Genomic DNA, 26,140 nt, shown 5'->3' on the forward strand with positions numbered 1-26,140 from the left:
GAAAGGCCTGGAAAGACTCACATGAATTGATGCTAAGTGAAATGACTAAAACCAAGAGAACATTGTACACAGCAACAATAAGATTGTGTGATAATCAACTGTGATAGATTTGGCTATTTTCAATAATGAGATGATTCAGGCCAAATCTAAATAGACTTGTGATGGAGAGATCCATCTGCATCAAAAAGGAGGACTATGAGGACTGAATGTGAATCACAATATAGTACTTTCACCATTTTTGTTGTTTTTTTTTTCTTTTCCATCTGATTTTTCTAGTGCAACATAATAAATGTGGAAATATGTATAGAAGAATTGCACATATTTAACATATATTGGATTCTAGGGAAGGGGATATATGGAATGGAGGGAAGTTTTGAAAAGGTAAATGTTGAAAATTATCTTTGCATGTATTTTGAAAATAAAAAGCTATTGTTTAAAAAAAGACTATCAAAAAAAGTTAGTCTTTGTGAAAGCTTTAAATCCTGAAGGTAATCAAATAAAGAAATAAAAAAATAGAATCAAGCAAATGGAAACCAATGATTTTGTGGGAAATCAAGATAGAGCAAAACTTTAAAAAAAAAAAAAAAAAGGAAAAATGTGGAAAAACAACTGACATAGAAAATAGATCCAGGAGAGATCATTTTTAAATAATTGGTTTACCTGAAAGTCATGACCAAAAAAGATCTTGGACATCATCCTTCAAGAAACTAACAAGGAAAACTGTCCTGATAATCTAGAATCAGAAAGTAAGATAAAAATTGAAAGATGCCACCAATCACCTCCTAAAAAAGATGAAATGAAATGAAAACTCCAAGGAATATCATAGCCAAATTCTGGAATTATCAGAAGTAAATGTCAAGAAGTCAAGAAGTAAATACTACAAACATACAGGAAAAAAAAAACAATTCAAGTATAGTGAGCCATAGTCAATATAACACAAGATTTAGCAGCTTCTACAGTAAAGGACTGTAGAGCTTGGAATATGATATTCCGGAGAGCAATAGAGATAGGATGTAGGATCACAACCAAGAATCACCTATTCCAGCAAAACTGAGTATAATCCTTCAGAGGAGAAGGTGAATGAAATTCAATGAAATAAAGAATTTTCAAACATTCAAACATGAAAAGACCAGAGCTGAATGGAAAATTTGATTTTCAAATACAAGACTGGAGAAGCATAAGGAAGTAATCAGGAAAGTGATATCATAAGGAGCTTACTAAGATTTATCTGTTTACATTCCTATATGGAAGAATGATATTTATAACTCATTAGAACTTTCTCATTATCCTGGCAGTTAGAAGGAATATATATAGACAGAGAGCATAGATGTGAGTTGAATGTGAAGATATAATAATATCTTTTTTAGAATGATGAAATTAAGAGTTGAGAAAGGAATGTATTGGAAGAGAGGAAAAAATAGAAGTGGAATGGTACAAATTATCTTCCATAAAAAAGAGACAAGAAAAAGCTTTTACAGGAGAGGGAAAGAAGAGGAGGAGAGAGGGAGAGAATAAACCTTACTCTCATTAGAATTGGTTCAAAGAGGAAATAATATACATAATCAATATGGGTATAGAAATCTCTTTTCTACAGGAAAATAGGAGGAGAATGAGATATGTGAAGGGAGGGAGGGTGCTAAAAGAGAGGGCATATTGAGGGAGGGATTAGTCAGTACTAAAACACTTTTGAGGAGTGATAAGGTGAAAGGAGAGAGAATAAATGGGAGGGAAATATAGTTAGCAATAGTAATTTTATTTTTTTTAATTTGGAATTTTTTTCACAGTATATATGCATGAGTAATTTTTTTTATAATATTTTCCCTTGTATTCATTTTTCCTAATTATCCCCCCCTCCCTCCATTCCCTCCCCCTGATGACAGGCAATCCCATACATTTTACATGTGTTACAGTAAAACCTAGATACAATATATGTGTGTAAATACCATTTTCTTGTTGCACATTAAGTATTAGATTCCGAATGTATAAATAACCTGGGTAGATAGACAGTAGTGCTAACAATTTACATTCACTTCCCAGTGTTCCTTCTCTGGGTATAGTTATTTCTGTCCATCATTGATCAACTGGAAGTGAGTTGGATCTTCTTTATGTTGAAGATATCCACTTCCATCAGAATCCATCCTCATATAGTATTGTTGTTGAAGTGTACAGTGATCTTCTGGTTCTGCTCATTTCACTCAGCATCAGTTCATGTAAGTCTCTCCAAGCCTCTCTGTATTCTTCCTGCTGGTCATTTCTTACAGAACAATAGTATTCCATAACCTTCATATACCATAATTTACCCAACCATTCTCCAATTGATGGACATCCATTCAACTTCCAGTTTCTAGCTACAACAAAAAGAGCTGCCACAAACATTTTGGCACATACAGGTCTCTTTCCCTTCTTTAGTATTTCTTTGGGATATAAGCCCAGTAGTAGTACAGCTGGGTCAAAGGGTATGCACAGTCCGATAACTTCTTGGGCATAGCTTCAAAAGCAATAGTAATTTTAAAAGAATTTTGAACCAAGTTTCTCTGATAAAGCATCATTTATCAAACATAGAGGGAACTAAATCAAACTTAAAAAAAATAAGAGCCATGCCCTAGTTGATAAATGATCAAAATATATGACCTATGTCAAAAGCTCTATAAATTTGTGTATATTCTTTGACTTAACAACACCACTACTTGGAGTGAATAACAAAAGAGATTTCAGAGGGGGAATGGAAAATGTACAAAAAAATTTATAGCAACTCTCTTCTCAGGGAAAAATAATTGAAAATTGAGAAGCTGCCCATCAATTGAGGAATGGCTTAAACTGTGGTGTAGGTTTATACTTGAATATTATTTTTCTATGGGAAATGACGAGCATCATGCTCTCAGGTCAAAAAGACTTGGAAAGTCCTCCATGAACTGAAGCAAAGTGAAATATACTGTATACAAAGTAATAGCAATGTTCCTGGATGATCAGCTTGTATGATTTTGCTACTCTCGGTACTGCAATCAACCATAAGTACTCTGAAGAACTTATGAAAAATCCTATCCATACCCAGAGAAAGAAATTATTGCATCTGAATGCAGAATAATAATCTCTTTCTCTCTCTCTTTCTTTTGTAACTAATTTTTTCTTGATGGTTTTTATTTTCATTAGGGTGGGGGAGCTATGTTTTTTTCACAACTTGACTTTTATGAAAATGTTTTGCATAATTTCATAAGTGTTGTCTTGTGTGTGGGGATAAGGGAGAGAACCTAGAACTCAAAAATTTTAAAAACAAATGTAATTTTTTTTTTGTTTTAAATGTAGCTGGGGGAAAAGTTAAATAAAATAAAATGTTCTAGTTTGTCTTTGAATAAAATCAAAATTTAAGATTCCATCTTTTAAAAAGAAAGAAAATGAGGAACAAGAGATCCAGCTTAGTGAAGATCCGAAAGTCATTTAGCAACAGGAACAGTATTATCTACAAATCACTTGGCTTGAGTTATAGGAGATACTTCAAATCTTCTCTGCAATAGTTATTAATTATGTGAGTTTGGGAAAGTCATTTAAGTTTTCAAAGTCTCAATTTCTTCATCTACAAAATGAGAATTAAAATACTGTTTCAACCTATCTCATAGGTTATAAGGAAAATATTTTGTAAACTTCAAAAAGCTGCATAAATGCAAGTTGTTATTGTGCTTAGAAAGAAGTGAGGAATTAAGAGGGGTAAATTTCATAATCTTTGCTTCAGAGTTGACAGTGAATGGAATGTTAGACCAGAAAGAAGATGATCATAATAACCTTTCTTAACTAAACAAAAATCATCATTAAATGATGCCAACAGTGCTTGGTACCTGGCCAGCATGTTGTCTTTTGAGTTTCAGTTCACTTTTAAGCCACAGGAAGAATAAATATGAAAGGAGTTTTCCTGCTGGGACCCTGGAAAGAAACCCAAGGACATAAAATGAGGGAAAACAGTCTGGAAGACAGGAATAATATCATTCTAGCTATAAGCAATTAGAGTTAGCAACTCATTAAAAACTCCTTTGGCAAATTATAACACCTACAGCCTCCAGTAACCAGGATTCCAAAAAATGTTTTTTAAATTAACAGCAAGCAAATGGCTTTTAGTAATTTTACAGGGCAAAAAATGTCTTTTAAAGTCAAGAAAGTGCCTGTGCACCGTACACCAAGATAAAATCAAAATGGGTCCATGACTTAGGCATAGAGAATAAGATTATAAATAGATTAGAGGAACAGAGGATAGTCTACCTCTCAGACCTGTGGAGGAGGAAGGAATTGCCCATGCATATGTTCTGTCAATAAAAAGTTATAATAATAAAAAATTAAAAAGAATTTTAAAAATAAAAAGAAAGTGCCTAAGGAAGTCTCATTAAAATACAGAATTCTCATTAGTCAAAATATAGCCATTTGTTCTCAATTTGTTTCATTTATTTTAAATTTTAGTTACATGTTTTATAATATTATTAAAAGTAAATGTAGGTTAGTGTTTGAGCAACCTCAATTTTGTCATTATAATAAAGTTGCACTTATAAAGGGAAAATGAAATCATGCAGCAGTGTGTAGCTTTTAGCACTGAAATATGAATAAGTTATAATCAGGATTTACCTATCTGTTAGGTCTAAATTATCTAAAGTGCCATATCTAATAGATGATAGAAACTCTTAGAATGTCATGATATAGGATTTCAGTAAAAATAATTAACTTTGATTTCTTATACTGACTTGTGGGAATGTCTTATGAAGCGGATCTAATTTTACCTATGGCAAATTAACATGTGACAAGAAAGTTTGCAAATACAGGAATTCCTGACACGAAGACAAAACTTTTCCCTAGAAAATTGCAAATAAATAAAAAAAATTCCTTGGAAAATGTGATTTTTTTTCTAATTCAATAAAATAACTTTTTGGTGATTTAATTGGGATGGCATTGAATATGTAAATTAGTTTAAGCAAAATTATCATTTTCATTATATTGATCCTGCCTACTCATATACAATTAATGTTTCTCCAATTATTTAAATCTGATATCATTTTGTTAAAAGTTTTGTATAATTTTGTTTGCTTTGTTATTGGGTTTATTTTGACAGGTGTACTTTTTATTTTATACTGTCTAGAATTACTTTAAATGAGGTATATTCTTGTAGGGGTTTGTGTGTGACATATAGAGAAATGCTGATAGTTTTTGTGGATTTATTTTATATCCTGCTGTTTGGCTAAAATTATTCATTGTTTCAACTTTTTAGTTGAGTGTTTGCAATTTTTCAAGTATATCATAATATCTGCAAAAGGAGATAGTTTTTTTACCTCATTCTTTCTTCTGATATCTTCTACTTTTTTTCTTTTATTGCTATTGCTAGAATTTCCAATACAATATTAAATGATATTGGTGATATAATAGCAAATAATAAAAAATAAAAATTCATTTGGAAAAGCAAAAAAAAAATCAAGTATATTAAGGGAAATAATTAAAAATGAAAAAGGAGCGAGTTTAGCAGTACCAGATTTTAAACTATATTATAAGTCAATAATTATCAAAATTATTTGTTGTTGGCTAAGAAATAGAAAGGTAGATCAATGCAAGAGAGTAGATATACAATTTACAGCAGCAAATAAATATAATGATCTTTGACAATATTTGGGGATAAGAATTCATTATTTGTTTTTTTTTAAATTATTGGGGAGATTGTTGTGAAATTGAAGAAGTTGGATATAGATCAATATCTTAGACTATTACCAAGATAAGATCATATGGAAACATGACCTAGATAAAAAGAGAGATTACAAGAAAAGTTGAAGAATATGAAATAGATCACTTATAGATTTATTTTATTGATAGGCAAGCAACTTATGAGTAAACAAAAGATAGAGAGCAGAGTGAGGCATAAAATGAATAATTTTCATTACATTAAATTAAAAAGGTTTTATACTAATAAAACAAATATAGCCAGGATCAGAAGTAAAACAAAAAATTGGGGGCAGAAGGAATTTTATACACAGTTTCTCAGATAAAGATCCCACATGTTAAATATATAAAGAACTTTGTAAAACCTGTAATAATATGTGGCATCTCCCAATTGATTAATGATGAAAGAATATGAACAGGCAGTTTTTAGATTAAAAAAATCAAAATAATTTATAGTCATATAAAAATGCTTTAAATCATTATTGATTAGTGATATGAGAATTTAGACAATCTTGAAGTATAATTTTACACTTATCAGATTGGCTAAAAATGATTGAAGGAGAAAGAGACATATTAGAGAAGATATGGAGAAATTGGGACATTAATTTATTGTTGCTAGAATTGTAAACTAATTCAACCATTTTGAGAGCAATCTAGAATTATGCCCAAAGAATTATTAAACTGCCTATACCATTTAACTAGCAATATCACTAATAGGTCTATCTCCAAAGATGATTATAAAAAAAGAAAAAGAACCTAGATATTATTTTTCAAAAAATGAATTGTAGCTGTTTTGTGGTGATAATTAGAAATTACAGGAATGATTGCTTATTGGGGAATGGCTGAACAAACTATGGTATATGATTATGATGGACTATTACTGTGCAATAATAAATGATGAGTTTGATGATCTTAGAAAAACATAAATAGACCTACACAAAGTTATGAAGAGCAAAATGAACAGAATCAACAGAATGTTATATACAATAACAACAATATTGTTTTAAGAACAACTTTGAGAAAAATAAGTAATTTTTTTATTATTATAAATACCAAAATTAACTAGGAAGGACATTTGAAGGAAATTGCTTTCTGTATCCAGAGAAAGAACTGATAAATAGCAGTATGCATAGAATGATCATCATATATATATTTTCTACACAGATATGTCCAACAAGGTGTTGGCTCAGAGGAATTGATGAGACAATGTTATCTAGTTTACACATATACTTAGTGGTTAGCATGGCGATGTAATGGTTCTCTAAGTTCACACATTATTAGTATGCTGTAATGATGTAATTACAATAAGGTGTATAAAAGCCAACAAGGACTGGAAAAGAGACATTCCATCTCCCACCATCCTGGTGGCTCTCCTGCCTTCTGCATTCCTCCACCAAGACAAAGGCTTGTCTAATGGTCCCCCAGAAAGCTAGCTGGGCCCCAGGTGAAGGAGATAGACTGTGAAGGAGACAATACTTTGGACTTTATTCCTTTCTATTCTTGTGGTGATTATTCTGCTGAAACCAAGGCTTGTCCCAAGACCTCCAGAAAGCTAATCAGAACATTACATACTATGTTATAGAAATGCTAGTTTTATCCCACAAATTAAAAATAAAATAAATTTTTAAAAATTGAAAGGAATTATCAATACATTTCAAATGATGACCTGATATGGCAGAGAACAAGAATTTAATTAATTTAACAAGAATTTAAACAAGAATTAGTTGCTTTAATAATTCTGCTCAGTAATAGCTGCCTGCTCAGTAATAAAATGCATGATATAAAAAAATTTCCAAACCAAAAAAAAAAAAAAAAAAAAAAGTGTTTGTTTTTTTTTTCATTCCAAAGATCTTCGGAGAAAAGAGATGCCACTAAAACAGTAGGTCATCTTATTCTTATTTATTTGTTTTGTTTTAAAGGCTTGATTTTAGTAAAATTGTTGCCTAAAGTCACATCATATTCCTATGAAGGGCTATGAATGTTGGGCTTCAGCAAAAAGTAAAGAAAACCAGTTAAATACTAGCAATAATAATTGATTTATTGATAGCATTTTTTTAAAGCACAGCATTATCAGTTAGGTTTAAATCTTGGCTCACCAATTTTCCCACTGAATGATCTTAGTCAAGTCACATCCAAGGATTTCAATTTCCTCATGTGCAAAATGTCTGGTTTGGATTAGATTATCCTAACAATTCCTTTCAGTTTTAGAAATTAATGGTTCTGTGATTACAAGAACCCTTATTTTCTGAGTCTTAGGGAAACTTAAGCCTTTCCTAACTGTAACCTCAGTAATGGGGAGTGATTACAGATCGGTTACTGCTTCAGTTATCCCTGACATCTAGTGCTAGCCCCTGCCACACTTCACATAGCTTCCAGGTTATCTTGCAGCTGCCATACACACTATCTTGATCACCCACATCCGTCCTTCCTTCCCTTTCCCTGCCTTGCCCCAAAAAACATACTTTCCAGCTCTGAAATTTTAATAAAATTAACTATGGCATTGATGCAGGAGAGATTGCCTACACATCCCCCTATAGTTTTAGTCAACATTTCTGTAACTTTACAAATCAAAATATTCTTACCTGGCCCCACCACTCCCTAACATATGCAGTCTTATCTCATTAAAATGAAAGCCTGTTGAGGGCAAAAGAATATGTTTGTTTTTATGTTTGTATCTCTGGAACTTAACACAGTATCTGACATGCTATAAATCAGTTTATTTTCTTTAAAATTAATTCTTTATTAAAGGTTTTAATCATCTAGAAAAATATAATCTGGTACTGACCCAGATCATCATATAGAATAGAAAAAGGGGGATTTCTAATATCACCAAATGGGAAAAATAATTAAATAAGCAAAAGTTAGACCTCATTGTCCTCCATATCTTTCTTCATCCTTCTACAAATCTGACAGGGCCTTCTCATGAACTCTCTTTGTTCACTTCTATCAAAACCTGCTCTCAGAAAAGATTCTAATAAATTTATTTACACCACTATCTAAATAGCTGATAAGTCTTAATGCTTATTACCTTTTTCAGGTCTCATTTAACAGATAATAAAGTCCCTCTTGGATTTAAACCTAAGACTGAAGCTTTCATATAGAAAGTAGCTGTAGTAAAGAAATGATGAAAAAAAAAAAAAAAAAAGAAATGATGAGAAACTCAGGGAAAAATTATTTTTCTATCTTAGAACTTACAATAGAAAATAAAAAGAAAAACACACACATTAAAGTTTGGAGAACAGTTTTCAAAGGTTTCAGAAAAATGAAAAGTTAAACTATATGGTTTCAAATGCAACCATTAGGTCATTCTAAGAGAGATGAGAAAGCTTTCCAAAGTATAATTTTGAAATCATTAAGTCAAAAGTCCAGGAAAATGTAACGAAATATCTGGACACCAGGGCCAAAGAGAAACAATGCAGGCAATTAAAACCATTTGGATTTCTGCTAGTGAGTTAGTTTGTATTTCCCTTTTTATTGGATCCTGGAAGAAACAATAATAACTAATTAAAGGAATGTTTCTTTTCTCATTTTATTCTGTTAAATTGGTGGTCTGATTGCCTATGGTAACTGATTTCTACATTAGTAATATGTGGTTTGTTATTTATTAAAATGTACTCATACTTTTATTATTTGGCGCTTTAGTTATTTGGCACTCATCATTTGGCATTCAAGGCCTTCAGATTCTTTTCTTGAAAGTAATAATGATGTATAGATGTGAAGTTACTAGATAGTTTACAATTCTTTAACTTCTTTCATTCCTAATTCCTAGACTGTATTTTTGCCAACCTCACTACTTTATCTCTGAAGTCTTCAAACATCCTAAGATCTGTTGATTTAATATGGAGGGTTTTTTTTAATAGGATGTCTTTATTATTTTATCCTCTGCAGTTTTTGATTAGCATCAATTAGTTTCTTGTGTTTTTACAAATATTTATAATAATCTTTGTAATATAAGAGGAATAAATATTCCATGAAATTATATTTCTTGTCATTTTTGAGAATTCAGTTGCTATTACTCTAGGATAAGGTATCAGATAAGATTATATGAGGAAAAACTTGCCCTAAGTCAATTAACAAACAGTGGAAATAAAGAGCCAGATTGTAAGTGAAACAAAGAGTAATTTCCCACATTAACCTCAGAATCTAACCAAGTGAATCACCCCAACAGAAAAAATCTAACCACAAGGCTAAGTCACTGGCAGAACAGTTAGCCACAGGAGTCAACCAAAAAGATAATGAAATAATAAAAAAAAAATACTATAATAACACATACACACACACACACACACACACACACACACACGAATAAGGCTCTGGCTCCAAGTAAGCATGAAACACCAGAGTATTTTTCTTCTTCTTCCTGTACCATAAAAATGCCTATATGTATAGTCCCCATAATCTCTGACAACCTCTATCCCAACCTCCCTTTTCACTAATAAAAAAGATTTTGGCTGCATTTCTCCCCTCAAAATTCTGGTGGCCATAAGGGGATGTGTGATGGCTTTCTTGTGTCATTGACTGTAGCCCTAATGAATGTATTTCCCCCCAAAAAAATTAGTAGGGAATTATTTCATCATCCAGTCTTTTTTTGTTTTTTCAAGGAAAATTTTGTTTATTTTTTAATATATATATATTGCTTTATGAATCATGTTGGGAGAGGAAAATCAGAACAAGAGGGAAAAACCATGGGAGAGAAAGAAAAAAAAAAAAAACAGAAAAAAGAAATGAACATACCATGTGTTGATTTACATTCAATCTCCATAGTTCTTTTTCTGGATGCAGATGGCATTTTTCTATCCAAAGTTTATTTAGAATTGCCTTGGATCACTGAATCACTGAGAAGAATCAAGTCTTTCATAATCGATCAGCTCATATTCTTGCTGTCACTATGTATAATGTACTCCTGGTTCTGTTTGTTTTGCTCAGCATCAGTTCATATAAATCATCAGGCCTTTCTAAAATTAGTTTGCTCATCATTTTTTTATAGAATAGTACCTTTATATACCATAGTCATCCAATCTTAAGTATCTTTTTAAAAGATTTATTAATATGGCATATTAAGGAAGGTTAATACAAAATATCTCCCCAAAACTCTATGACTCCCATTTACAAAAGTGTTAGGATTCTTACAAGGTGCTAAGTCACTAGAAAGGATATAATTATCTAATTTAGCATGGTACTTAACAATTCTCTAGTTCAGTAATGTACTTACTAATGTACTCTACTTCAGTAATATACTTCCATGAGATTCACACCTTTAAAAGAGCATACTTTTAAAGAGCTCCCACAAGCCCAGGGAGTAACCACAAACCCACTCTCTGGGAGGATATAAAAAGCCAGGATTCAGTCAAGGAGAGGACTTCCCAGAACTTCAGGGGTCTTCGGAGGCGAGGACTTTGGGAGATTCACAACTAGGATTGACTTCTGGGAAACCCACAATCCCACACTTGGAGACAGAGGCAGATTCATTCCCACATCTACCCTCATGCTGGTTGGAGACACTGGGAAGGACGAGAGGCTGGAGGCTGAAGGACAAACCTTTGGATTTGGAGACATTTGCACAAGAGCTCTCGGGAGTCAAGAAGAGATATAGGCCTCTACTAAAGCTAACGGGACCTCAAGAAAAGATTCAGGATTTTGAAAGACACAATATAGGATCTAGACTTTAACTCCTGGCTGCATTTTGGGATTATTGAACTGAAACTAAAACTAAGGCTGCCCCAGAAGCTCCCCAAGAAACTTGCTCCCAGAGAACAGATAGAGAAACAGAACATTACACAAAAGTTCATATAGAGTCCAAAGCAGAATTGGATCAATAATAGAGAGTGCAAAAGGATTACTCATAGGTCCTGGTTGCTGGAAGTTCTTTTCTCCCACTGGTAAGGAGCACTAGAAGTTCCCCTTGGATCCCAATGAATTTGTCTTACCATAAACTACTGACTCAGATTCTACTTCCAGATAATCCAGGGATGCTATAAAGATAACGATGGAAAAATAGAAAATTAAAAACCTTTGAGAATCACAAAGGTTTTTTACAAGCAAGAGGGACCTGAAAGGAAGAACCTGTCACAGTCAAAGTCATAGCTATCCCTCACCAAAACAGTGGCCGCCTCAGAGGAGTCTTAGAAAGCCACTCTTTCAATTCAAAGGACTTTTAACAATTAGTCTAAATCCTATGAGTAATACTGATTAAGACTTGCTATTTAAAGTATGAAATTTAAAATAGGATAGTTTGATTTCAACTCCTCCCTCACATATGTATGACATGAAAATTGATGTCTGTTTCAGGGGAAAAGTTGAAAAGGCTGGAGGAGGCCATCTTTATACTCTCCATTTTATCATAGAAAATAAGACTTTAGAAGAATTTAAGAAATGTTTCAAGGGGCAGTTAGGTGGTACAGTGTAAAGTACCAGCCCTGAAGTCAGAAGGACCTGAGTTCAAATGTGATCTCAAACACTTAACATTTCCTAGCTGTGTGGCCCTGGGCAAGTCACTTAACCCCAATTTCCTCCCCCCCCAAAAAAAAAAAAAAGAAAAAGAAATGTTTCAAGAAAGTAACAGAAAAAATTAAGTATGAAAAAAAGCATAGGGAATTTTCATTTATATCACAAAGTTGGATAGTGGGAAGATGTGACCCAGCAAGGGGATGAGAAAAAAGAAAGAAGGACCACAGTTATTTCTAGCTAAGTAATAGCTATGAGTTTTTCCCATATAGGCCAGAGTTGGACCATCTCAGGAGAAGGCAGTTTCTCAGGCTACAAACAATGATTTGACTCTATGGTGACATCCAGTAGGAGGTTATCCCATAATGACAAAAGAAGAAGTGACAAGTAGTAGGAGTTAATCACTCCCTGTCGAGGGATAGCAAGGAAGCAATTTATCAACCTCACATACAAAAAAATAGAAAGGATTGCTATCTTCCCTGAGAAGGTATTGGAATGTGACAGAGAACATCTCAAGACTCATTAAACCTGACAACTACTGCCCATTCTGGGTAATTTATGTGGAGACAAATGATAACCATCAGGAAACTAGAAAACATATGGAATATAAAATCCTAAGTAAAACCCTAATGACCTTAGGGACACCAGTGATGCTGTCCTCACTACTCTTAACTGAAGACAAGAGATTCAGAAAAGGAAAAAATATCTGTGAAATGAACAGTTAACTAATTCAATGGTAACTGATCAGAGAATTTGGACAACTAGAATATGGTTTAAAATGCAAGAATGATGAGCTCATGGCCAGAAACTGAGGGCAAATAATAAAGGCTGGTTAAAAAAAAAAAAAAAAAAAAAAAGATAGATTAAAAAAAGAATGAATGAATAAACAAAAAGCAAACAAACCCCCAAATTTACCTGAAGTACAGAAAAGGGAGAAAGCTGAAGAGAATTACCCTCATAGGTCTTACACCACCATAGTAGTTATTACATAGTTCAGCTGCCACATGGCAAATGTCCTAGTTTTCAAAAGAAGATAGAAACTGTGAACTGCCCAACAATGAATTTGATTTCTATTCCTAAAAAAAGTTCAGCGTATCTTTTAAGTATCTGAAATGATCATTTGGTGACTATTAAGGTCCAGTTTGGCTTTACCAGAAACAAATTAGGTCAGACAAAATTCATTAACTTCTTTCCTAGGATCACTATACTAGTAGATGAAGGAAATTAGAAAAATATTTAATAAAGGTTTTGTTTTCCTTGAGGATATAAAAGATATTTGCAGCAAGTGGGTGATGCAGTTGGTAAAATGTTGGACTTGTAGTCAAAAGATCTGAGTTCAAATTCAGATTCTGACATTTACTAGCTATTTGACTCTGTAAGTCACTATAAAATGAAGAGAATTAACAGTACCTACATTCCAAAATTGTTGTAAGATAAAAATGAGATCATACTTGTAAAGTACTTAGCAATCTTTAAATCTCTCTCCAAATGCTAAATATCATTTTGTTAATATTATTATTATTATACAATGGAGAAATGTGAATTAGAGGATAGTAATTGGGTAGATTCAAAACTATAAGAATTATTTTAACTTTATGTATATATAATCAGCTTTATAGGTATAAGTCTGGGAAGGGGAAGTACACTTACATTTCACCTGAAAAAAAACTGAAAGATTTTAGCATACTGAAAGCTGTAACATAAGGCAAATATATATAACTTTAAATTTGAACTAATTGAAGCTGATCATTTATAACAGGCAGGGAGGTGACACAGTGAATAGAATGCTGGGCCTAGAATCAGAAAGACCTGAGTTCAAATCCAATCTCAGACACTTAATAGCTGTCCCTGGACAAGTCACTTAACCCTGTTTGCCTCAATTTTCTTATCTATAAAAGAAATTAGAGAAGCAAATGACAAGCCACTTCAATATTTTTGCCAAAATAGGATCACAAAATATTTGGACACAATTGAAGCAATTGAATGACAAGTTAAAAGAAAAAATACTTTATTCTCCTTAATAATATGGAGAGAAGAAAAAATGTCTTCTTTTAGCCCTTTTGGCTTTCTTACTAAAACAGAGACCAACTTTCACATTATATATATGTACAAGTGAACTTGAAACCAACCCATACTATTTTAGCCTTGATACCTTAACCAGGGAGTATGTCTCAGGCAATCTTACTTATAGGATACTAAAAAGCTAAATTCTAAAATCTCTTTGAATTAAAATGATGGTGTACCAGAATCATGTGCAGATAGGCTGAGGAAACTTGGGACTACTCCATGGATCATTTATAAGTTATCAAGTGGCTTGAAAGGTGATTGCCCACTGTACTCGGTCAGTCAACAGCCTGTAGAATTGTGTGCAGTTCTGGGTGCAAGTCCAGAGGAGGTGAACAAGATGATAAGAATGATGGATACCATGCCAAAAATGTGTCAGTTGAAGGAATTAGGATATTTAGTTTGAAAAGATGAAAAAAAAAGAGATAAAATACCCAACTTCAAGTATTTGAAGAATTGTCATTTGGAAGATGGAACCAATTCTGCCAATTCCTTTCTTTACTTTTACTAAATATAAGAAGTTACCTATGAGAAATTCTTCCATTTGGCTACAATTTCTTCTTTCTTTGGGTTTCACTAATAGTAGTAATGCCAAGACGATTTAGTTCTGCTAGCAGAGTGATCATTTATTCATCACTGGGTAGTGATCTCATATTTATAATACTAACAAGAAAAATGTTAAAGTGTATAGACAATCTCAAAACCATGTTGTTAGCAACCTCTGTCCTCTTTCCTTCACTCTACCATTATCATGACAGAAGCAGAAGAGCGTCCACAAAGGGCTGAAATAAGGGTCATTTTGGTATTTTTCTTTGTTCCATAGGTTGACAAAGAAATCATCACCAAGTAGCCAGCTTACTGATGTCAAGCCTCTCATAGTACTTTGTAAGACTGGTCTTTAATGGTCTGTTGATGTGTCCATTTTCAAAGCTTTTCCAACATGTAGAACCTGCCAAAGCTTATAATCATTGAGATCCCAAGTCCACCTCTACCCTGAGGCATTTTTGTAAAATGAGTATAGTATAATTATATCATCACTATGACAAGTCTCAATTCCTAATCCCTTGTTGTTCTCTCATCATGTTTCTCTGTGTATCCATATGTGTGTTTATATATACATATATATATATATATATATATACCACACATGGAGTAGGGGGTCAAGGGACTCCATATCTGCAGCCTACAGGTTTATGGTTGCTTTACATCATATAAAAAATTATATCTTTTACCTCCAGTCCCTACTTACACCCTCCATTCCACCCTCCCACACAGAGACACACACACACACACATACACAAACAAGAAGAAAGAAAAATTTTCTAGATGGCTATTTTGAAAATGCCCATTCTATGGTATTTTCAAAAATAATTCATCAAAAGGAAGCATTTGTTAATTAAAACTGCTGATTGAAGAGACAAATTGCAAAGTAACATCTGCTTCTTAAATTGATTTTTGTTGAAGTATAAATATTTTAGCTACAATGGATGTGAAAGCAGAATGTCAATGCTGTTTAATCTTTATCTCTCATTACTCCTATAGATTAACCTTTGCAAAAATCAGGCACTACACCCTGGCATGCTGCATGAATTACTGTTAAGAACAAGAGCTGAGCCAATTAAACAGCATCAGTATGCTTTGCTAAAGAACAAAAAACCAGTCCAGCGAGAATATTCTAGCACTGAAGTCATAATGAGGTGGTTCAGGTTAAAATGGCAGTTATATTCAAATCTCCTGTATTTTTGAGGTTTATAATGAGGATAATAAAGTATGAAAAATTCTCTTTTCAGGATTTCTTTTTTACTTCTCAAGCATACTCCTGACCCTGGCAGGATATATTTTTCTTACTAAACTTCAAGAAATTTCATTGAACTCTATCTACCTTGCATGAAGGCAAATAAGATTCCTTCCCCACTTCCATCCTTAACTCCACTCCCACCCTCATCATGGCAAAGTCTCCTTTCAATCATCAAGCGTTCATTTAGGACTATGTGCCAGACATTATGCTAAGTTCTGGGAATGCAAATAAAAGCAGAATTTATTAAGTAGAGATCATGTGAGCAACAAGATAAAAGACTAGCTTTTTTTCTCTGATCCCCTCCAAACAGAAATTATCCCTCAAAGATAAAATTACTTCAATTGCCTCCATAGTTTTATACACCCAGAATCCAAAAGAAATCAAAATTTTACAAAAGGCCCCCAAACCTTGAACAGACATTGATCCTGATCTCACTTAGCATCCTTCCACGCCTCCCAAGCTATTGGCACCAAGGCTGCACTTGGATCTGTCCAAGGAGAATCTGTCCAAGGACTGAAACATACTTTTAATCTGAGAATCCTTTGCTCTTTTAAGTGCCACTAAGACCTGATCTCCAGTAAACAGAAATTTGCATAAGCTACAACAGAAAATCAATGGAGCCTCAATCCTTCAAGAAGGAAAACCTGGCATGAGTCAAAGTCCTATTACACCAGAGCTGCAAATATCTGAACTTCTAGTGACAATATTATCAAAATTAATGGACACGTTTAAAGCTATACCAAAAAGATACTTTAAAGAATTTGATGAAATAATAAGAAAATTCATTTGGAAAAAAATAAAACATCTGGAATATCAAGGGAAATGAGGAAAATAAATAAGGATAAAGGAGTATTCCTCTTCCAGGCATCAAACTATGTTATAAAACATCAGCCATCAAAACTATGTTAGTTGTTAAAGAATAAAGAGTTAAGATTAATGATACAAATTAGACAAGGGAAATTCAGGAAAAAAATAGAACTTGTATAAAGTTTGATAAACCAGAAAACATAAATTACTTAGGAAAAAATATTAATACATCTAGCATAAAAAGGGAAGTAAGTCATTCATATGGGAGGGAAACTTTGTATTAAATTTTTCTGATAAGGATTTGGTATTCATTAGATGTGTCTGTGTATATTATACACACACACACACACACACACACACACACACACACACACACACACACAAAGCCATTCCCTAAAAGATAAATGGTCACAAAGAATTTGAATAAATATTTCTTAAAAAGAACTGAAATGTATTCATAACCATATGAAAAAATGCTCTGAATCACTAATAAGGGAAGTATAAATTTAAAAAACCCTTCAGAAGAATTTAAAAAACTTCAGAAGTAGAAAACTGGGAGGGGAGAGTAACTGACAGCAGTAAATGTCAGAAGTATTGTTGAAAGATAGGCACATTAATACATTGTTGATAAAACTTTGAAATAATATCATCATTTTAAAAAATAATTTTGAATTATACAGATAAAGTAACTAAAATGTTCATTCTCTTTGAACTAGAGACTCCATTATTGGGCTTATACCCTAAAAAATTTATGGATGAAAAAAGTCCCCGCAACACACCTAAATATTTATAGTAGTGCTTTTTATGACAGCTAAGAATTGGAGACAAAATACATGCTCACCAATTGGGGAACGTCTAAACAATTACATTCATATTATACTTGAATGTAATGGTATACAATTATGCTATAAGAAATGGGGTGTGTGATGAATGGCAATAATTATATAAATTGATGCAGAGTAAATCCAACAGAATCAATACTAACTAAAACATTATAAATGGAAAAAGCAACAACCCATAAAAAAGAAGTACATGTTATCAAATTATAAGTTCAAGAGTCAAATAAAGAAATATGAGAGGATACCATGTACTTCTTTGTGGTATTTGGAAGTCTCAAGATGTTAAACATTGCACATGTTCTTGGATCTTTTCAACATATTACTCAATTATGCTGCCTTTTTCCCCCATCTCTAAAAAATTACTATTTGTTATATGGGATGGTTCTCTGGAAGGGGAAGGGATAAATGAGATAACTATGATGATGAAAGAAACAAAAAAAAAAGTCAATAAAACCTTTTTATCTAAACAACAACAACAACAAATACAGAAGCAGAAAGACAGTACCTGCCCCAAGGAAGATGAATTCTAACAACATATTTTTAAAAGCTCAAAAGCAGAAGCAGGTATGACATACACATTCAACTTACTGGAGTTTGGTAGAAGAAATCTAGGTGGAGTTAGGAAAAGAATGAGATTTAACTTATCTGGGAACCCTCCTTTAATGGAACTTCAGAAAGGAGCCATTCAATCAGAAGGAGAGAGAAGAAGCAAAGAAATACTGACAAGTGTTCCTACACTTCTAGCACTGGATTGAGCTTCCAGAATGAAAAAAATTCTGAGTCATGGTAGAACAAGTCCAGAATGCATCCTGGAAAAGAACAAAAGATTTTCCTCAGATTTTTAACTTCAAAACTATATTCTCAATGTTTCCAATAAAGCTGGTGATTCCCATATGGCAAATCAAACATTCCTTGGACATACTCAGAAATTAGACTCAGAAATGACAATATCAATTAATGTGAAGGATTTAGGAAAACATTGTGCCCAATAAGGTGATGAGTAGATGAAGGAAGTTTTCTTTTATCTCAATGAGAGAACTCTTGTTTCAGGTACTGAACAGATTTATTTCACCTACTTCCTCTCAATTTGAGAACAGATAGAAGGAACAGTGTATTGATAAGAGTATTGGACCCAGACTCAAGAAGCTCATCTTCCTGAGTTCAAATCTGGCCTTAGGCATTAGTAGCTGTGTCAAGCTAGGCAAGTCATTTAACCCTGTTTGTCTCAGTTTCCTCATCTATAAAATGATTTAGAAAAGGAAATGGCAAACCACCTCAGTATCTTCATTGAGAAAATCCCAAATGGGATAGTGCCACAACTGAAAAAGAAAACAGCTTTTCTCAATTACATGTTGCTCTTCAACCAACTGAATATTCAGCAAGGTAGAGCATAAAAAGTGGTAAGTGAAATATTGAACCATTTTTTCCCAGTACTGCATACACATTTCCTTCCCAGAGGAATCTGTCAGCCCCATGCTGAAAACTTCACTGATCCTAATACACCAAAGCTCACTTGTTTAAACTAAGCCAGTCTTTTTTTCTCCCTTTTGTAGAATTTTGGTCATTGAGGCTGAGAGTAGATAGACCAGTAAAGATAAGATCATCCACACAGATAAGCTAATCAAAGGTCATATTAGTACAAGGCTCCTAGAAAATTACCCATTCTCTAGTTAGCAATAATTAACATCCGTGTTTGAGCTTTTTTCTATTTCATAAAAGAAGTAGAAAGTCATACTGTCTTCTCTCAGCCTCTCACTTCAAGAGTCCAAGTCTAATTGTTTTAAAATTTGTCTTTACATCAATCTTAAATCAGTCTCTCTGCAGTTTCTATTCATTCCAGCCGTTTCTGCCTCATGGACAGAGCTGGAATAATACTTCTTCTGTGGAACAATATCTCAAATATTTAAACTCTATCTTGCCCCTAAAAAATCCTCGGTCTTCAAACTATCCTCAAATGGAATGCCAGCTTTCCTCTGGACGTCCTCCACTCATCACACAGGAAAGAAAGTACAAAGCTAAATGAGGAAGAATAGTGTGTTAATACTATTAGTCAGAGTATTAGACTCTCAGTTAAGCTATTAGAGTAGCTATGGGCAAAATAGCTACAAAAGCTACATTATATTTGATGCATTTAATCAATTAAAAAAGAATACAATTTGGGGTAGCTAGGTGGGCAGGGGAGAGAGCACCAGCCCTGAAAAGTCAGGAGGACCTGAGTTCAACCTGACCTCAGATACTTAACACTTCCTTGATCTGTGACCCTGGGCAAGTCACTTAACCCCAATTGCCTCAGGAAAGAAAAAAAAAAAGAATGAAACTAAATGTGTGCTTTCTGGTTACAAGTTTTTCTCTAAGGTTTCTGTTCTATGACATGTGCTGGGCAGGTTAATGACAGCACTAGATGTGTAGTCAGAAAACTTAGGTTTGAATCTTCATTCTAGAATTCACCATTATTTTGAGCAAGTCAGTTTCCTTCTCCAAGTCTTAGTTTTTCCCCACTTAAAAATAAGGCAATTGGAACAGAGGAATTCCAAAGACTTTCAGTTCTAAATATATAAGCTATGATTCCCCACTTGGAAGATTCCAGATTCACAGGAATAACTGTCATCCTAAGTCACCACTACGAAAAAGAAGAAAAAGAGGAAGGATGACAGCTAATTTGTGGTTAGCAATTAGCATGAATTAACTCTATTTCTCATTTTCTGCACAGGAAAAAAGAAACTTATATAATCAAATGTACAGGGAACATTTCAGATTGAAATGTGTATTACTTACATTTAAGTGAGACTCTCACTGTAAGCCAACATGATTCAAGGGAATTATCTAGTCTAACATTTTTCACAAAATCACTAAGCTCAATAAATTCTAATTTTAAAGCAAAATAGAAGCCAAAACAAAAAACAATTTGGGAAGTAGGGAGACTTTATAGTCAGAGTATCATTCAAGAGATTCAACTATAGTTATTTGCATATGCATAATAATGTGCCTATTTTTATGACTAGAAAATTATTTAGACATGCAGTTTGGAGATGGAAAGTTATCATTCAAAACTTTTAAAATAATATTCCTATCTGATAGTCTGGCTTTTGTTTAAATGATATTCCCAAATCACAGTAATGGCTGTCTCCCTTTCCTGCTTTGTTGAAAAGAATACATCTCATTCCTTTGGTTTTTAATTTTATAAAATGATTCTTTCATCTTAAAGGAGTTTACAGCTTTTAGTCTGTTTATTGCTTTCAGAAGTTACATTTTCTACCAAAATTTTCCTTTTCTGTCCCATTAGCCAATCTAATAGATATGGGGTAGTACCTCAGAATGGTTTTCATTTGCATTTCTCCAATCAATAGTGAGTTAGAATATTTTTATAAGGCTATAGATAGCTATGATTGATTACTTCATTTGAAAACTCTTCATATCATTTGATCATTTATCAAGTGGGGAATGGATCTTATTTTTCTAAATTTGACTTAATTCTCTATATGTTTGAGAAATGACGCCTTTATTAAAGAAACTTGCTTCAAATTTTTTTTCCATAGTTGTGATTGCTATCTACATTTCCCTTCCATCCTGTTCTCTCCCCACCCTGTTTATTCTGTTCTTTTTCTGTTCACCCTCTTTTTCCTTTTACCCTGTTTCTCCTCAAAAAGATTACCTCCTCCCCCAATCTGACCATCTTTCAATCACCTCCTACCCTTTTAGTATTCCTTTTCTCTCCTACTTTCCTGTAAGATAAGATAGATTTTTTATCCTCTTTGAACTAATTCTGATGAAAGTAAGGTTCACTCACTCCCCATCATGTCCCCCCTTTTCTTCTCCACTGTAAAAGCTTTTTCTTGTCTAGACACCAGACCATGCTTCAATGTCACAACTTATCCAGTCATTTACCCAAGTCATATTACCATATGCCTGCAGCTAGGTATATGCTATCCCCTACATTAAGAACAAACTTTCTTTCTTGATTATCAAGCTATAGACGGTGTCTTCTGCAATTAGAATGTAAGTTCCTTGAAGTAAGGACTGTCTCTTTCTTTTTTTCCCATCTGTACCCAGAGTACTAAGCACCATTTCTAGAACATATAAACTTAATAAGTTGTTTTAATTTGACCTTCTCTAATCAATAATGACATAGAGCATTTTTTCATATGACTATAGTTCTTTTGAAAATTCTTCTGAAATTTGTTCATATCCTTTGACCATTCATCAATTGGGGAATGAGTTTTGTTCTTATAAATTTAAGTCAATTCTTTGTATATTTGAGATGTCTTGGGTGGCTAGGTGGTGCGATGTATAGAGCACCATCCCTGAAGTCAGGAGGATCTGAATTCAAATCTGATCTCAGATACTTAAACACTTCCTAGCTGTGTGACCCTGGGCAAGTCACTTAACCTCAGTCTCAGGGGGGAAAAAAAGAAGTGATATCTTTATCAAAGAAAATTGCTATAAAAAAGTGTTCTAATTTCCTACTTTCTTTTTAATATTGGAAGCATTTGGTTTTATTTGTGAAAATGGTTTAATTTAATGTAGTCGAATTATGTATTTTACATCCCATAATGCTCTCAATTTTTTGTTTGGTATTTTTATATCATTCATTCAATATTTTATCATATCAATATTTATACACATTTTCTTTTCTAGTTCCAACTGTATTCTCTGTTGAAGAACTATTCCTCTATCAACAAGTTACCAGGATTAAGATCCCTTAAATTAGGTTACCTGTGATTGAATCAGTATTGCTGATCAACAATCAATAAAAGGCACAGGCTACAACTTTGGTTTTTCTGTTTACTTTGGACAGCAAGAAGATGGAAAATTAAGTCAGTCGATAAATATCTATTAAATGCCTACTATGTGCCGGGTACCATGCTAAATGTTAGGAATAAAAAGAAAGGCACAAGATCTCAAGGAGCTGGGGGAGACACCATGCAAACAAATATGAACAAACAAGGTATATACAATATAAATTTAAAAGAACAGAGAGTGCTAGAATTAAGGTAAATAAGTTTCCTGTGGAAAGTGGAATTTTCTCTAGAACTTGAAGGAACCACGGAAGCCAAGAGGGACAGATGAGGAGAAAGGGCATTAGAGGCATGGAAGATAGTCTCTGAAAATTCATGTAGTCAAAAAATTCTTATATACTCTAATGTATTTATAGCAGGACTTTTTTGTGACAGGTAAGAATTGAAAACAAAGCAGATGCCCATCAACTGAGGAATGGCTAAACAAATTGTGATACATGAATGTAATGCACCTGTGTTGTAAGAAATGGTGCATGTGATAAATACAGAGAGGCATGAAAAGGTTTACAACAACTGCTACAGAGCTAAGTAAGCAGAACCAAAAAAATCTAGTCATTAACAAGAAAATTAGTCATTAATCTGTAAATGGATAAAAAATGACAACAAAAAATTTGGAAATAAATGTAACAAAATCAAAAAGATAAAACAGAATCCAAATGGAGAGATATGAGACCAACCTTCCCCCCAGCATACACAACTCATCCTGTTCTTGTCTTAAAGTTAGGAAAACCACAGAAGTTAACATTGTACATGTTTTCAGACTTTTTCAATATATTCATTGGTTAAAGTGACTTTTTTCTCCTTTTAAAAAAATCATCATTTTTCTTATAAAATAGTTCTCTTAGAAGGGGAGAGGAGTGGGAAAGAGAGATAATGGGATAATATGGTGATGTAAGAAGCAGAAAATATCCATAAAAAATTCTTCAGGAAAAAAAAAAGAAAATGCATGAAATTCAAGGATGGAAAGTTTTCTATGAGAAACAGTGAGAAGAGTATATGAAAGAAAATAAGATACAAGACTGGAAAGGAGTGGGAGGGGAAATGCGAAGTTCCTGGTTGTGAAGAGATTTGAATGCCAAACAAAAGATTTTATATTTGTTTCTGAATATAATACAATACCACTAGAGTTTATTTAGGAGAGACTAATGACATGATCAGATTAATATTTTTAGAAAGATCATATTAAGATCTGAATAAAGATGAACTAGAATGAGAAAGAGACTTGTGGCAGGAAATCAACCAGCAGGCTATCCAACAGACTAGGCTAGCCAGGTGGTGGTGAGGTCCTTCATCAGAGTCATGGTCAGAGAAGAAGAAGGGTATATGAAAGATGTTGCATAGGTGAAATCAAAGAGCTTTAGCAACAGATTGGATATGAAGGGGTCTCAAATAGTTAAGAGTTAAGGATGAGTGCTACATTTCAAACCTGGGCCCAGAAGAATGTTTCCTTTTTTTGTTTTTTTGTTTGTTTATTTTGAAGAGGGTGATTTGGAAAGTAATAAGACAAAGATGGATAAAAAGAGAAGAACAATGGCAAACAAAAAGATACAATGAGGAAAAACCATTTCAGAGTTTGAAAACTTTAGTAGTACTCATTGTTTGGTATATCAATTACAGGTAGTAACTCATTGGAACATTTCTAATTGTTGCAGAAAGAAAAAACTCCAATACATAGTGAGGAATTGAAGGAGGAGCAGGAGGAAGAGAGAATAACCATGAATATAGCATCTATTTTGTGCCATACACATTGCTAAGCACTGTATAAATGTGTCACTTAATCCTATAAGGTAGGTACTATTATTATCCAAGGAAACTGAGGCTAGAGCAGAGGTTAAATGATTTGTCCTACAGAACTAGTAAATGTCTGAGGCTCAATTTGAACTCATGTCTATCTTGCTCATTTTAGAGCCAGTGTTCTATCCATTATGCCCTATGGCTGAACTGAAGGCAAACAGACACATATATTTAAAGGATAACTATATTGCCCTTAGAAAAGCTTTTCTTAAAAGCCACTAGAAATAGTCTAATAAAGCAAAAGCTCTCATTACCTTCTATGAGAACCTTCACAGACAGTATTATTAACACTGAAATTCCTTGTTTACTTTTAATATAAATACCCACTATCCCATTTCTAGGCCTAAGGAAAGCAGGGAAAAGGTCACAGAGCTATTCAGCTTCTAGCATATGGCTTAAGCATAGTATGCTAAGACCTTTTATAGAGGATTAAAAAAAAAAACAAAAATAAAAAACCAGAAAACTAGTAGCACTAGGTTTCAAAGAACTCATTCTTATGAGAAAGGACACATAGGCATACTTATCTTTTTATTGGGCATTTTATTGATTGTTGATCAACAACACTGATTCAATCACAGGTAAACTTAATTTAAGGGACCTTAATCCTGGTACCAGTTTATCGAGGAATAGTTCTTTAGCAGAGAATATGGTTAGAGAAAAATCTTTTTTTGAAAAGGTAGAGAATATTTTTCCCACTCCAAACCCTTTCTTTCCTGGCACCTTCGACTTGAAAATGAGTTTCAGGGATTTTTCTTTTCATTTCTTTTGTTTTTCTAAAAAGCAATCCAAAATGTATTAGTTTTGATTTGCTCTCCTCATCCCATTTTTCTTCATTTGTCTGGTGGAATTCCTTATGTGTCGCTATTGCTTCTTACAAATCTGTGCACACTAACTAGAGAACAGTGCTCACATAATTTAAGCTTTAAGGTTGGTTTGAGCTTAATATAAGAAAGAATTTTTCAGCAATTAAGGATGTCTGAAAAGGAATGATTTGCCTTTTGGGATAATGAGTTTCTGATGAAGATGTTCTAGTCAGAGTCAAATGAACTCTTGCAGGAATATTGTAGAGAGAATTCCTATATCAGTAAAAAGGCAGCAAGGATTAGAATGATGTCCTTCCCACTCTGTACATCTATTTTTCTGTGCATTTGGTATGCTAAGAGGAAGAGGGAGTACAAGGACCACAAATTTCATGCTGGAAGGGAGCTCAGAGGCCATTTATTCTATACCCTACACTACCCAACAGTTAACAAAACTTAAGTTCACTTTGTTTTCTTCAGTTCAGTTGATTTTTCAGTAATGTCCAACTGTTCATCATCCCATTTGGGGATTTTCATGGCAGAGATACTGAAATGTTCACCACTTCCTTCTCCAGCACATTACAGATGAGAAACTAAGATAGAGTTAAGTTTCTTGGCCAGAGTCACATGGCAAGTTCTGAGACCAGATTTGATTCAATAAAGAGTCTTCCTGATTCTAAGACTAGTTCTCCATCCTTTTGCCACCTGGTTGCCCAATACAAAGTTAAACAATTAGATTAAGGTCTCACAGACAGTAAATGCCAGAGGCAGAATCTGAACTCAACTCCTCCAAATCTAGAACCACTGTAATTTCCACTATACCATAGCAGGATTCTTCTTACCACCTTGGTATAAAGCAGACAAACAAAAATAGGCAAACCCATCTCTTTCCTAACTACTTTTTGGCCTCTTTTCTAGTGCTGCTGGTCCATTTTCTTATTCTTGTAAATTGCTGCTTTCACCACCAACAGCAGGAAGGGGAAATATGTAGAATCTTCTACCCATATTAAGGTTCTGTTCTATATTTCAGTGTTTCCAAAATGACGTGCAGTGTTTGGGGATGTATTTATCATCTTGTTTTCAATTTCTGTTTGCCTTGGGCATCTTCCTCCTGCA

General features: G+C 33.5%; 2 long non-coding RNA genes across 2 annotated transcripts in view; one reads left to right on the forward strand and one right to left on the reverse strand.

The window, feature by feature from the left end:
• Positions 1-3,922, reverse strand: part of LOC141559687 (uncharacterized) — a 49,169-nt gene extending 45,247 nt beyond the window's left edge. Inside the window, exon 1 of the long non-coding RNA XR_012487524.1 lies at positions 3,831-3,922. This is a non-coding gene — a long non-coding RNA (uncharacterized LOC141559687). The remainder of the gene's footprint in view (positions 1-3,830) is intronic.
• Positions 3,923-20,217: 16,295 nt separating this feature from the next.
• On the forward strand, positions 20,218-24,145 carry LOC141559688 (uncharacterized). Its single transcript, XR_012487525.1, has 3 exons — positions 20,218-20,298; positions 22,270-22,579; positions 24,083-24,145. It is a non-coding gene; the product is annotated as an uncharacterized LOC141559688 (long non-coding RNA).
• The last annotated feature ends 1,995 nt before the right edge of the window (positions 24,146-26,140 follow it).

The sequence above is a fragment of the Sminthopsis crassicaudata genome, chromosome 3 (assembly GCF_048593235.1).
Source record: "Sminthopsis crassicaudata isolate SCR6 chromosome 3, ASM4859323v1, whole genome shotgun sequence".
NCBI lineage: Eukaryota > Metazoa > Chordata > Mammalia > Dasyuromorphia > Dasyuridae > Sminthopsis > Sminthopsis crassicaudata.